The 15,192-nt window shown below is 40.6% G+C and overlaps 1 protein-coding gene across 1 annotated transcript in view; it reads left to right on the forward strand.

The window, feature by feature from the left end:
- The first annotated feature begins 3,161 nt into the window (after positions 1-3,161).
- LOC311600923 (TRPM8 channel-associated factor 1) overlaps positions 3,162-15,192 on the forward strand; it is a 72,715-nt gene continuing 60,684 nt past the window's right edge. Inside the window, exon 1 of the mRNA XM_084788084.1 lies at positions 3,162-3,308. The gene's annotated coding sequence lies outside the window, so the exon portion shown is untranslated. The remainder of the gene's footprint in view (positions 3,309-15,192) is intronic.

The following is a 15,192-nucleotide window of genomic DNA, read 5'->3' on the forward strand; positions in this document are numbered from 1 at the left end:
CCAGCAGACCAAGGCTCCTTGCAGCTGAGCTGGTTCTCCCTGCCTGCCAAGACAGCTGCATCTCTCTCCTGCCAAAAGCCTCCTCCTCTCAACGCAGAGGACCAGCAGCAGGATGCATGCTTTGCAGGCCTCTCCTCATAGGCACAGAGAGTAAGAAGCCATTTTTAGTTTGTGTTGTTCGGAATACAGGCTCCAAAGTACAGACAGCAGAAACGGTTTGCACAGATAGAAATAGAGTATGATAAGCAAACCAAACTTGTGTGTGTGTGTGTGTGTGTGTGTGTGTGTGTGTGTGTGTGTGTGTGTGTGTGTTGATGTGTGGGTGGAGGTGGAGGCCAGAGGGAAACCTTGGGTATACTTTTTCAGGAGCTATCTTTCTTAACTTTGGGTTTTTATTGCTCCTGCTGCTGCTGCTGCTGCTGCTGCTGCTGCTGCTGCTGTTGCCTGTTTTTGTTTTGTGTCGCTTCATTTTGTTTTGAGACAGTGCTACTCACTGGCCCAAAGGTCACCTAGTAGACTAGGCTAGCTGTCCATTAACCCACCCGGAATCACCTGTCCCTGCCTCCCCAACTCTGGGATTCCAGGCTACGCCATACTACATGCAGCTTTTCACTTGGTTCTGGGACTCAAACTCAATCTCAAACAGATTGAACAACGTCCACTTCTCTCCAGCCTACAGGTCACTGGGCAGCCACCTCTCCCTCCGTTGCTTTCTCCACCATTCTCAGCATGTTGTGTGTGTGGGGGGGGGGCAGTGCACAAGCACATTGTCAGTGCAAGGAGATCCTTCCCACTCACCATGGAGAACATATAGGCTACCCTGTCCTCTAGCACTAAGGTCCTTGTCATGGGCCATCTTCTCTGACATCCAGGGCTTCCTCCTGTCCTCTGAGCGTTACATGCTTTTTGCCAAGAAGTGTTGGGCTGTAGAGGAAAAGAGGGAATGGGTGGTGCTGGGGGGTGGGGTAGTTGGGGGGGGGGCGGGTGCTAGCACCAGGCTCCCAGAGTAGTTCTGACAGCCTCCGGCAATCCTAGAGGGCTTTTTTTCCCCCACACGTTATCACAATGTGTTCTAATTCTGAAAAGCAGCAGAATTTTAAGTGGTAGTAAGTGGTACTAAGGAACCAAGGCAAGTGCTCTCTCGATATGATCGACCCACTAGACTTTCTCCCTATAGAGAACTGAACTATCTCTGGGAGGAAGTTTCTCCAGGAAAGAAACGAGGAGTAAATGGTGTGAGAGGAGTGACTTCAAATAAGGCAGTTGAGAAAGGGAGGCCCAGATGGAATCGGGGTAGAACAGGCCCGGGCTGCAATCGCTAAGGTTACAATGGTAGCATACTGTGACAATCTGTGGGAAAAGTCTCCTTGAATTCCCAGAGGCTGTCAGAAGTATGCTTGGAGCCTGGTATTGGCTCACCTCGTCTCCTTTTCTCCAGGGTCCAACACAACTTGCCAATGAACACACATAAGTAACAGTCAGAGGAAAACCGGACACACAGGGGTTGGGTGAGGATAGAGCTATGACAAAGACCATGAGGAAAGGATTTGCTGTTGGGTTAGGTACCAGCCATCTGAGGTTCAGTGACGAAAGGACCCACGTTCCAAGGGGGGATGTCCTACTTACAATAGAGCGAGGTAAATGTGACAGAGTTATACAATCACCCAGTCTGGAATTACCTGTCCCCTTTAAGGTTGGAGCAGACACTTGCATGCTTTTTGACACATGTACTGGTAAAGTCCTGTTTTAACCCAGATGGAGAAAAGTAACACAGGACAGGACAAAAGGATACTAGCATGCATGGTGAGAAAGACACATGGCCCCATAGAAACCATGCATCATTCTGGAGCTTGTTAAGATACAGTGTTACAGAATCAAGAAGTATTGGTGGTGCTGATGGAATTAGGCCTGTGCTTATCTGACCTTGAGCTGAGCGGTTATTTGGACAGACCCAGTGGAATGGATACCGTGGTCCCCTAAGGAACTGAGGGCAGCAGGAAGCTGAGAAGATGAAATATCGGAAATAAAGGGGCCAGTGATAAGCCCACTGTTTCTGCAGACAGGAAATGGCCCCATGAGCAGGGAAATTCAGATAATTTGATGCATTCTCTGGAAACTGGAGAAGGGAGGAAAATGAATTCTTCCTTTGAGTTTTCCAGAAAGAACGGCAACTTTGCCCAGTGGGACCTGTGCCAAGCTTCTGATGTATAGAACTATAAGATGCCAAAAGTGTTGCTTAATTCATCTCCTTGTGTGTCAATTTGTTGTAGCAGCCACTATTAACTCACACACTCCCTTGTTTATGAAACAAAAGATGTCCTAGATTCAAAGTCCAGATTTGGGGACACGGAGATGGCTCAGTGGGCAAAGGCTGGTTCTCCCAAGTCTGACAGCCTGAGTTTGATCTTCAGGACCTCCACTGTGCAAGGAAAGAACTGATTCCTACAGGTTGTCCTTGGACCTCCAAATACAGGTTGTGGTATGGTGCACTCCCAACTTAAAGGTGCACACACACACACACACACACACACACAAGCACACACGCACACACACACATGCACATAGTAAACAAACAAATAAATGATTAGATGATAGATAGATAGATAGATAGATAGATAGATCGATAGATGGATGTAACTGAGGGAAAACTATGCAGTGAAACTTATTTTTTAAACCCAGGCTTTTTACTGGTTTGCCAAACTTCTCACACAACACAGGTACTATTTTATAGTAACTCAGCGGTTGTGAATCCATGAATCAGGAGATGGCATCTTCTCTCATAGCCTTCCTCTTATGTAAGATATAACAAAATGTGATCATACCCTCTTACCAAAACTTCACTTTTTAATTAAATTTAATATAGATTTAACTCTCCTCTCAATATAGTTGTGCATTATTTCTGAAAAAGCTCTATTGTTTTATCAACGTTCTATTTGTTCATAGTGTTAAGGATTATGTATCTATTTAACAAATTGCCGGGCTGCAAATCCAAGGGGTTGGAACTTTTATCTCCATCCCAGATATAGGGTTGCATCTTTGAGCAGAAATTGACACAAAGGAGGGCCTCTGAGATCTGGGGGCAGCGAGCCTAGCACCACCCACATCCCCGTGTGGCCAATCAGTTCTCAGGGCCGGCCCACTGCTTGCTCCCTTCTCTGCCAGTGACTTTCCACGTCCCCCAGCCTCTTGTCCACCGCCCATTCTCTTCTAGGCCCGAAGCTTCTTCCCCTTGGGGACCACGGGTGCCCCCTTCGTAGCTGCTTCCTCGTGCCTTCGAATCTGCGCTCCAGGGAACAGCGAGGCAAAGAGTGAGTCGGGGTCTGCGGGTCTGCACCAGGAGAGGCCCGCGGTGACAAAGGCCACTGCCAGAAGGGTGGGGTGCTTCGCGGGAAATAGGGTGGGAGGTGAAGAGTGTCCAGGGACTGCGTGGGGGACTTGTGTGGGCACCTGGAGCGTGCCGAGGTGGCTGATGTATTCCACAGTGAGACCTTCCTCTGTCAGTTTCTGAGCTTTCGGTTGCTGGGTATCTTTCCTGCATTGTTATCCCTTCACCAGCCAGGAACCCCCACCCCGCCGGCCCCATTTCCTTGTTGTGTGGTTTGTGTTCATCTGGGAGCCATTGGGATTTGATCAAAGGAACCTCCGAGGTTCCGGAGGGAGGCTCCACACAGAATTTTTTTTAGGGCCACAGTCTCTGCTTAGCCTCTGCCCCAGACTTCAGGTGAAAGCCCTCTCCCTGTGCTTTAAGCACCCAGGGGACTGGAGTGAGTTTGCGCTAAGAGGTGGGTGGGAGGATGCCGGCAGGGTGCTGCTGAAATGGGTGTGGGGATTCCGGAGAAAGCCGGTCTGGAATGCTTTTGGCCGGTGGCAATAGGGACTGGGTTTTTCAGTTAACACAGAAACACCCCTCAGCAGTTCTCCCTGGTTGGCCGAACCTGCGGTGAATGCAGCTCCAAAGACAAAGTGGGAGGTAAAAAAAAAAAAAGAAAAAAAAAAAAAGGATCTTGCCCATGAGACAATCGTGGAACCTTGGAGAAGAACCCCTTTAACACATGTAAAAAAACAGAGTGTCTCTTGTCTATGGGCTGACCAGCCAACCATTTGGCCATTCTCTAAATGAGTTCCGAACTGACTGCGGCTCAGCTCTTAACTTTGTGTTTTGCTTTGCTCTAAAATTTTAAGAATAAAAAGGATATATACCATCCCAAAGTGGTCTAAACTAAGAGATAACGAAATGAATGCCTGACCATCTTGTGAGTAAAAATTAAGGCACTATGGGACCTTGAATACCATATTGGACGGACTCATCCCGGAGACACGGCATCTTTCGCTAATCTTCCTTTAAATCGCCTCTTGCTGTTTCGCATAGTTCTACGTTTGTGTGTAAAACATCCATATGTTGCTTTTATGTTTTTGTTATACTTTCATATCATGAATATTATACTGTATAGTCTTACATTTCTGAGACTCAGCCTTGTTGGTGCTTCTTTCATTTTTCTTTCTTGTGGTTTAATACCCTATATTTAGTCTACAGTTGGACATTTGTGTTCGTAGCTTGGGAGATGTATTCATTGTTTATGTGACAAACTATACCAACCCGTGATGGTACAAAGTCAACAATAAACAACAACAAACCCCCTTCTACTGTTTCCTTGCCGCCTCCCAGTTTTTGTGGATCTAGGATCCATTGGTGGGTGGCTGAGCTGGAGTCTCTGACTGGAGGTCCTCATGTAGTACAGTAAAGGGGTACTGGCTCAGGCTAAAGTCACCTCAAGGCTCAGTCTGGAGAGTCTGTAATAGCCCCATTCCGCTAGGATTTTACTTAGCATTTACACATAGCTAAGAAGGCAGGGTGCTTTTTCTATGTGCCAATCAAGGATTTGGCTTCCTGATAATTGGTTTGTACGTATCCCAGCATGTTCTTGGTCTGTACCTAGTTGACTCGTTGGAGTCTTTTCTTTATATAGTCCATGTCTCAATCAGTATCTAATTCATTTTATGTGCTGCAAATATCTGCTTCTGAGATTTTCTCTCCTCATCATTTCCATGTCTCTCAGTGAGAAATTCAAGTTTATAGTACTTTCTTTTATAGTTTGTCTTGTTTAAGAATTGTATGTTCAAAATATATTTATCTTCAAGGGGCTGCAGAGACTGCTCAGCACAAGTATAGAAATCAAAGCTGGGATGCCAAACTCCCACATAAAAGTTGTGATGGTGTGGCATCTCATACAGAGAGGGCAGGGACCCTCCCCGCAAAACAAGATTGCTAGCTAGACTATTAATTTCTCAATTTCAGATCTATGGAGAGACCCTGCCTCAGTAAATAAAATGGAAATAGTTTGATCGATTTATCCCCCCTCTGGCTATTAAAAGCAATTTGTAATTTGTGAGGCTGAGAGATGGCTCAGCTTTTAAGGGTGGAGACTCCCCTTGCTGAGACTGGCAAAAATTCCCTGCACAGGGGTTCACAACCCCTGGAAACCACCTAACATCAACCACTGGCCTCCACATGTAAATTTGTACATGTAAACCTCTACACAAGTGTGCATGTGCACACACACACGCACACACATTCCACACACAGGCACACACAGAGGACACAATTGTGTCCTTGAGGTTACAAATTAACTTACTGTATTGTCTTCCAGTGGTTTCTATTCGCTGTCAATGGTTTTGCATTTGGCAGTCAGGTTTAATGCACATGAAAACTGATCTCTTCGTTGTTTATTTAGTACGATGACCACCTGTCCCCACACTACTGGTCTACAGGAATCAAGTTTTCCGTACTCCTATAAATTTATTTTAAGCTCCCTACTCACATTAATATACTTGGCTTTATATATTAATTGCCTGTCACTCAAATTTAGCAGAATTAGTCATTCTTATCTGCTTTCTATTTTGCCACATGAACAATAATATTATCTAAAAGTCATGACAATTTGGCATGTCTTTCCTTATCTGCATATATTTAATCTTTAATTTCTTTTTCCTGCCATCGGGCTTTGGTGAGCACCATCAGTAACACCGCTTAGAAAGATTTTACTATGTAGACTTTAGCTTTCTATCATAGTTAACCGATACATTCTTCATTTGGTGAGTATGTTTATCGCTAGGTGGGTGTTTCTTCAATTGTTTCTGTGGCTATTGGAAGCATCATTGTGTAATTCATGGGGCTGAGAGATGGCTCAGCCTTTAGGGTGAAGCCCTCCTTGCTGAGGACTGGAGGTACCTCACCACCCTGTAACCCTAGCTCTGGGAGATCCAATACCTTTTACCTCTGCGGAATCCTGCACTCACATGCACATACTCCACACACATACATAATACAAAATAAAATAAACCTTTTTAAAAAGAGAAGGTATCATGTAATTCTTTTTTTTTTTAGAAACCTATTTATTTATAATATATACAGTATTCCCCCCACATGTATGCCTGCACACCCGATCTCATTACAGATGATTATAATCTACCATGTGGTTGCTGGGAATTGAACTCAAGACCTTTGGAAGAACAGACAGTGCTCTTACCCTCTGAGCCATCTCTCCAGCCCATAATTCTTTTCCTTTAAATACGTTTAGGTGTTAAGATATAGCATTTAACATCTATTAGTAAGTTTGCTGATATCTCTAGAATAAGCCCTCTCTAGTGTATATGTCATTTATAAGTAGCATACAAATATAAGCATTATTTGAATTTGTGTAAGTTAACATTGATCTATATGGATAGCTATATTGCACTATCCTGATCTGCTGTTCGTATCATATCAAAATAGCATAGGTAGTGTTCTTTCACTGTCTATCTTATGAAAAATCTGTACAATATTGCATTTAATCCTTGAATAGTCACACCTTCTTGATTTGGAGTTCAGAGGATTTTAGATTTCTTGATTCAATTATTTTAATAACCATACTGAATGCCTGCCTTAAACCAGCTGTATATTTTTATTTGTAAGTTAAATAAAATAGTGATTTTATTATTTAAAATAACAATTATAAGACTATTAGGTTTTTTTATGTTGTCAGTTTTGATAAACTGTCCATGTGTGTTCCATATTAATAAAATAAAGTCATTCTTGGTTTAAATCTTTCTAGTTTCTATTACTCTGACCTTTCCTTAGTAATAAGTGTACATTTTTTATTCCCACTTTGTTTCGATTGTCATGCTAGAATTTGGTGTACTTCATTGGCTCTTATACACACACACACACACACACACACACACACACACACACTTTTATCTCATTAAATTTTACTTATTTTAAAGCCCTAAATTTGTGTACTTGGCTCATTAGTTCTAAACTTTTCTTCCTAAGTTTTTAAAGTTTTGCATTTCTGTGGCAACATTTTAGCTATATCCCATAACCATTAATATGACCACCTTGATTATGCACCTTTAAGGACTTATTATTAGCACCATAGTCTTCTTTTAGTCACATTTTCTTTAGAAATATGTCTCATGGGGGCATGCACATGCAGTGTGTGCACGTCTGTGGAAAGAGGGTGCATCTGTGTATATGCAGGCATCATTTTTCATGATCTGTCCATCTCGCTTTTTGAGACAAGGACACTTACTGGGACTTGAAACGCTCCATTTGGGCTGGGTGGATGATCAGTGAGTCTCAGACATAAACTTGTCTTTGTTTCTTGGATGCCGGGATCAACAACACATTCCACTATGCTCAGCTTTTTACCTTGCTGATGGGGTTCAAAATCAGGTCTTTATGCTTTCATGGAAGAACTTTATCAACAGACACATCTCCTTAGCCCAGAAATGCATTTTTCAATTTCCAATTGATTGTAAAAAGCGTCTTTTATGATTGTGCAGAAAGTACAGCCCAAGTCCCACTACAGTCGGAGAATAGAACACTAACTCCTTTGAGTTATTAAAACCAAGACTGAAACTGAGTTTTCTTTGAGCTCGGAAAAATGTATACTAATTATGTAATGTTATGTGTATACCTTTCAAATTATTATACATTCCAATCATTTGTATCTTCATCAGTATTTTATCTATAAGGATTATCAAATGTAGGACGTTATGCTAATTTCTCAATATAAGGTAAACTTGCCAGTTTTTACTATAGAGCTACAAAAATTTACTTTGTATATTTTAAGCAATTTTATTAGTTTATTTTGGTAAATTAGATGTAAGGATCCTGGAGTGCTATCAACCTTACTTTGAAAGTCTATATTTAGGCCAGGTGTGGCAGCAGAGGAGGCAGAGGCAGGCCATTATCTGAATTCCAGGCTGGAGGAGTCTACCATAGAGGACCCAGCATCTCTCTGTCTCTGTCTCTGTCTCTTTGTCTCTCTCTCTTTGTCTCTCTCTCTGTCTCTCTCTCTCTGTCTCTGTCTCTCTGTCTGCCTCTGTCTCTCTCTTTCATACCAAAGTTTCTGTGGCTGCCGATTTTGCCTTATTTATTTGTCTTTCATCTAGATTTGTTTATATATTTCTAATAAAAAATTTAGATATAAATTACATGTAATAGATGTTCATCAGGCTCAGGTGAATATCTTTACAACTTTTAACTTAGTACATTAAAATTTTTAATTTATTTTTCCAGAATTGCATACATGTACACTATGTCCTTTGTTCACAACCAGCCCATTTCTGTCCCTCCAACTCTTCCTTGGTTCTCCAAATGCTCTCCTCCCAACTTCATGTGTGTTTTTATACATACATACATACATACATACATACATACATACATATATTGGTAGACTTTTTTTCTTCTGTTTCTTTTTTTTTTTTTTTTTTTTTTTTTTTTGTCTACCTCAAAGAAAGTTTTGAATATATCTTTAGTAGAAGAAATCCTCATTTCTATTAAACATGCATCTAGTTAATCTGGATAGATAATGACAAACTTTTTTTCAAAATGGCCGTAGTAGTCTAGGATCATAGGATATGTGTTCAAGTCACTATAATGGCAGACATTTCTCACCAACAGATACTGCACTGTGCTCATGGCTAGCTATCTAGGAACAGAAACAGGTATCTATTGCAAATCTAACATGCATTATTCTGATGACTCATTACAATAAACATTTTTTCATTTTCTTTCTTGGCTATTTAGGTTTCCTCTTTCATAACATTTTCAAGTGTTTTGCTTATTTGGGAGTGAGATGTAGGTTTTCACTGTATTCTGGATATTCATATGAATTTTCATGGTATTAGTGAATTTCAAATACTCTCTTCCTTTTGGCTTACCTTTTTCACTTTGATAATGAGAGCTTCTAATAAAAACAACTGCTCACTTTACTTAATTTTAATTACATTATGTTTAAAAATAACATATATTTTGAGACAAAGTCTCACTTTGTAACTCAGGCTGGCACCAAGTTCACAGAAATAGCAAGAGTGCTTCTTCAGTCTTCCAAATATTGATCTTATAAGTGTGAGCATCACTCACAGCTAATAACCTTTAACTTTTATGGAGAAAGCAAAACACCTATAGTTAGAACTTGAGTCCTGTTTAAGAAAACTGTCTACTTAGTTCCCCAAATCTACTCTATGCTCAGTTATTTCCTTACTCACATTAAAACTGTGGCTTTCACAAATTATTATTTTTTTGTGTGTGCATGACCTGAGATGTGAGCTAGAGTTTGTTTTTTGCACACAGACACCTAATCAATCAAAAATGAATTATTGAAAACATATTCATATATCAATGGATTGAATTTATGTGTTGGAAAGCGAGTAGCTGTACATATGTATCTCCAGACTTTTAAAAAAAATGCAACGAATTTGAGTTGACAATATTTTGCTTAGAATTTTATTTCATTTTTTAAATTTTGATTTCTGCTTCCATGGTCATTTATCCTTCCAGTTTTAGAGGTATTGGTTGCAACTGATTGGACCTGTTACTATTAGGCCTGTGATGAGGCAGTTTATCCTATTAGGGGACTCCACACGGTGGGGTCAAGCCCATACCTCACTACTAAGACAAGAACAACAACAAAAAAAAGAAAGCATGTGCTCTCCTCTAGCCATGGTCATGTGCACATTTCTGGAGACCTGAAGCCTTACACTAAATCTGATTTCCACAGTATCCTACTAGCCATCAAAAAATACATGTTCACCTTGTGAGACTTTCAAAGGGTGTTTAAAATCAAGCTTCAACTGGCTGATAGAGCATGCTTATAACCTCAGAATTTGAGCAACAGAGGCAGGAAGATCTCCGAGTCTGAGGTTTACATAATGAGTTCAGGATATTCCGGGCTGCACAACGGAGACTCTGCCCCAGGATAAATAAGATAATATAAAACCTTTAACCACTTTCAATCTCCATGTCTACATACTTAAAGTAATTCTCTATTAAAAATGTTATTACATTTATTTATTTTGTGGGTAGTGGGAAGAGGCATGTGTCGTGGTGTATGTGTAGGGCCAGAGGAAAATTTGTGAAAGTCTGTTGACCCCACCACAATGTAAGTTCTAGGGACTAAGAGAACTTCCTGTGCAAGTATGAGGAACTGAATTCAGAATTAGCACCAAATGCCTCTACCCGTTGAGCCATCTTGGTAGCCCCTAGTCTTCTTTTAAATAAAATTCATCTTATAGGAAGATTTTTTTTAAAAGCTCATTTACATTTAGTAAGATTATTGATCAATGGCACCTTGGTCATTTCAGACTATTGCAGCAAAAGTCTCTAAGACTGTGGGGGTTGGATACCATATGCTTATTTCTGACAGTTCTAGAGGCTCGGACATTTGGCTTATGGACAAGCAGGTGATGTGTCTGGTGGGAGCAGCCTTTTTGGTTCGTAGATGGCTACACTCTCACTGTATCTTCACTCATCCATGAGAGGGAACTTTAGTCTCTTTTTCTTCCCACAAGGAAACTAATCACGAGTACTGCATTTCTATGGCATTATGGGAACTTCATTGGCACCCAAAGGCTCCACGCCCTTGAAGCTTTGGAGGGAAAGAAAGATGCTCCTACCAATAGGGTCGGAATCTACTAAGTCCAGCGTTTGTTTTCTCTTTGTTCTTGGGTTTATTTTTCACTTCCTTTGGAATCAAATATTTCATAGTGTTTTCCCTCTGTATTATTTGTGTGGATATGAATGTGTGTGTTATGTGGGAACAGCACACATGAATTTAAATATGCACAGAGACCAAAGAAGGAAAATGTGTGTCCTTCCCTATCACTTTCCATCTTATCCCCTGTAGTGAGGGTGACTCACACAGGACTTGCTATTTCTGCTACACTGCCTGGCCAAGAAAGTCAGGGGAGCCTTTTGTCTCCACCTCACAGCACTGGGACTATAGGTCTGTGTTCTGCCAGTCCCCACATCCCAGACACTGAAGTGAGTGCTAGGGACTGAATTCAGTTCCTTATCATCACAAAGCAAGTACTCTTACCTACTGACCTACTGAGCATCTCCCAGTGCCTATATGATGATGATGATGGTGATGATGGTGATGACGGTGATGGTGGTGGTAATGGTGATGATGATGATGGTGGTGGTGGTGATGATGGTGATGATGGTGATGATGATAGTGATGATGATGATGGTGATGATGATGGTGGTGGTGGTGGTGGTGGTGATGATGATGGTGGTGGTGGTGGTGATGATGATGGTGGTGGTGATGATGATGGTGGTGGTGGTGATGATGATGATGGTGATGATGATGGTGGTGATGATGACGATTTTTTGGGACATGGTTTCTCTATGTAGCCTTTGTTGTCCTGCACTCACTTTGTAGATCAGGCTAGATTCAAACTTACAGAGATCTGCCTGCCTCTGACTCCCCAAGTGCTGGGATTACAAGCCTGCACTATAATACATATACATATTAAAAACTTATCTTATAGTCTTTATGGCCACAAGTTATTACTTTTACCTATTTTAAAACAAAATCTTAATCCACTTAATCTCCATGAATCTAACCATTCAGATGTGTTAGTCATGTATTTGATTTTGCTTTATACTCTACCATAAGAGCTGATATTTATTTATTGCAAAAAGCCAACACTCATTTTTATTGTATATAGTTTACTCTTTACAGTACTCTGTTTCTTCCCGTAGTGTGGTTTGTCTCTCTGGGATAGTTCTGCTTAATCCTGAACAGCTCCTTTGAGTAGCTCTTGTACTGAATTCTGCTGTTCCTAAATTTACTCAGACTGTGGTTATCTAAAATCATCATCATTTTGCCTTTAATCTTGAGGAATATTTTTTTCTACTATGCATAGAATTATAGGTTGGCAGATTTTACAGTTTCTTTCTTTTGATTCAATTCTGTTCTGTTCTTGTTTCCATCCTTTCTTTGGAATGCCAGCTGTGATTTTGTTTCTTTGAGAAGAAAGTGCCCTTGCCTCTGGCTATCCTTGAGCTCTTCTCTGTAAATCTTGGCTTTCAGCAGCTGACTACACAGAGTGTGGATTTCTCTCTATCTGTTCTGCTCAGGGAATATAGAGCTCCTGGTTTGTGTCCTAATGATTTTCATCTGCCTTAGGTAATTCTCAGACATTAATTATCAACATACTGCTTCTTTCTTTTCTTTCCTTTCCCATAAAACACTAATTGCATGCATCTGTCAGCCACTTGCCATGCCTCATAATCCTGTTCAGCTCTTTTTTTAGACTTGTTTTTTAATGCATGTCTGCCTGTGTGTTTGTGCATGTGGGTGTGGTGCCTGCAGAGACCAGAGGAAGTGGTCAAATCCCCTGGAGCCAGTTGGTTCTGAACAGCCTTGATGTAGGTGCTAGGACCTGTCTCTGAGATAGTATCCCTAGCTCTTAATTGTTGAGTCATCTCTTACCTACCAGAACCATTCAAAAATCAATTTCTCTTATTTTCTATTTTTCTTGAAGTCTAGGCAGCATTTCCTAATTCTTAGCTTCCTTCAACTTTTCACTGAGTTTAGCATATTGTTGATGAAAAATCCCAAAATTCTGGGTAATGTTTCTGCCATCCAAGAGGATTGGGGCTATAGGTGCCAATAACATCTGGAACAGTGGTTCTTAACCTGTGTCTTGGCCCCTTTGGAGTTTGAGTGACCTTTTTACAGGGGTCACATAAGACCATCAGGAAACACACTTGATAACAATAGCAAAATTACTCTTATGAAGCAGCAATAAAAATAATTTTATGGTTAAGGTGGTGTCACCACAACATGAGGAACTCTAATAAAGGGTCACAGCATTAGAAAGGTTGAGAAACACTGGCTTAGTAGAAAACATTCCAACATTATTTTCTGTTACTACTGGTACATTTCAGGTTTGACTTTCCTCTGAGAACATAATCTTTATTGCCAATGTGTGATCCTTACTGATAAACCATGCCTTTTCTTATGTGTCAACTGCAATAACGTGTGCACAGGAACCTTTTTGTTATAGCCTGCTGTCCACTCATGTGTTTGTGGCTACTGAAATGAATGACCCTTTGGCAAGGTGGCTTGGAGTCTTTTCCTAGTGACATAGGAAAGACCCAATGAGAGAAGGAAATCTGCGCACGGAGTTCTTGTTTATTTTCTGAGGCCTCCCTTTGAGCTCCAGTTGGTTTGCGAATCTTCAACTAGCGAAGCTGACAGAAGCCTCAGTTATTTTACATTATGAGTGGGAAAATGTTGAAATGGGAAAATCACAGGAAAGGTGGAGTCCTGTGTTTTCTGTACCTGGAGGACTTGCCTCTGGAAGCCCTGGTCAAGGGTCGTGTGGTGTTTTCCTTTGGAAGAGGCCCTCTTACATTTCCCCGGTTTGTTTTAGCTGTCTTCAGTAGGCCTTCTCTCATGACTGGAACAGCTGATCTCTCTCACCATTGTGTCTTACATCTTGGCTTGCTTATCTCATACCTTTATCTTCTTTCTTAAGATTCATTCTATAGAAATTTCCTTTAATCAGACCTAATAAATTCTCAATATTTGTTGGCCTGAAAAAAAAAATGCTTAAATGGTAGTTTGCTGGCTACATAGCCCAGATTACCTAGTGTGGTGGTTTGAATAATAAAAAAAAAAATAAATGGCCCCCATATACTCATAGGGAGTGACATTAGAGCTGTGTTGGAGGAAGTATGCCACAGGGGATGAGCTTTGAGGTTTCAGAAGCTCAAGGCAGGTCCAGTGTTACTCTCTCTTCCTGCTACCTGTAAATCCAGACGTAGAACTCTCAGTTGCCTCTCCAGCACCATGTCTGCCTTCACATGCTTCCCACCCAGTGATAATGAACTAAACCTCTGAATGGTAAGCCAGCCCCAATTAAATGTTTTCCTTTATAAGAGTTTCAGTACATGATGTCTCTTCAGAGCAGTAGAAACCCTAACTAATAACCTGGGTTTTGGGTTATGTTGAAATATCACCATCTTGTCTTCTTGTCTCTGAGAAGGCTATGTGATGTGTAGCCACCAGCAACTTCTCAATGATCCCAGTTCTATTTACCCACTGGAATGAATCTTACTCAACCACACGGGTTGCTTCTTCATGTCTTTAGGTCCACTGTGATATACCTTTGTTAAAAAAAAAATCTATCTTGTTTAAATATGTTAAGCTTTATATATCTGAGAACTGGAGTTTTTCAAGAACTCTAGAAAATTAATGGTAGTCACTTGTGCCAAAAATAACTTTGGTATATTTTCTATGTTATTCATTCAGAGATCAGACCAGGTATGTGTTGAATTTTATTACTGTGCCCTCCATAATCTTTTATTCCTTTTGGTATTTTTCCATATTCCTTTGCTTTCCTCTACTCTAAATCCAGTTTAATAATTTTTATGTAACTTTCCTCTGTTCTAGATCTAGTGCAATAATTTACATTTAATTTTTTATTTAGTCTGCTTAACATTTTTTGTTTTGAACCACTATAATTTCACTCTTCTCCTTTCATTTCTAATTCTGTTTGATATATATATATATATATACACACATATATATGTATTTAATGTTATAATTTGTTTTGAAATTTCTCCTTTGTTTTCTGTCTGTTAAATGTGGTTATTTTATCTCCTATGCCTAGCATTTCTCCAAGTTCTAGCAGTTTCTGATACCTTGTTCATGATGGCTCCTTTTCACGGCCCTTTGCGTCCTAGAATGCCTGTTGACTTTCTACGAATGTTATTGTGAGCTGCTCCTTTTGTGTGGAATTTTTTATCTGTAACAATTCTTTATATACACTGAAGTTAGCTTTCTCCAGAAACAACCCATATTAGTTTCTATATACCTGCAATACTAGCAAGGCGGACTATTTTAAATTATA

This window comes from Acomys minous, assembly GCF_964271855.1.
Source record: "Acomys minous genome assembly, chromosome: 6".
Lineage (NCBI taxonomy): Eukaryota > Metazoa > Chordata > Mammalia > Rodentia > Muridae > Acomys > Acomys minous.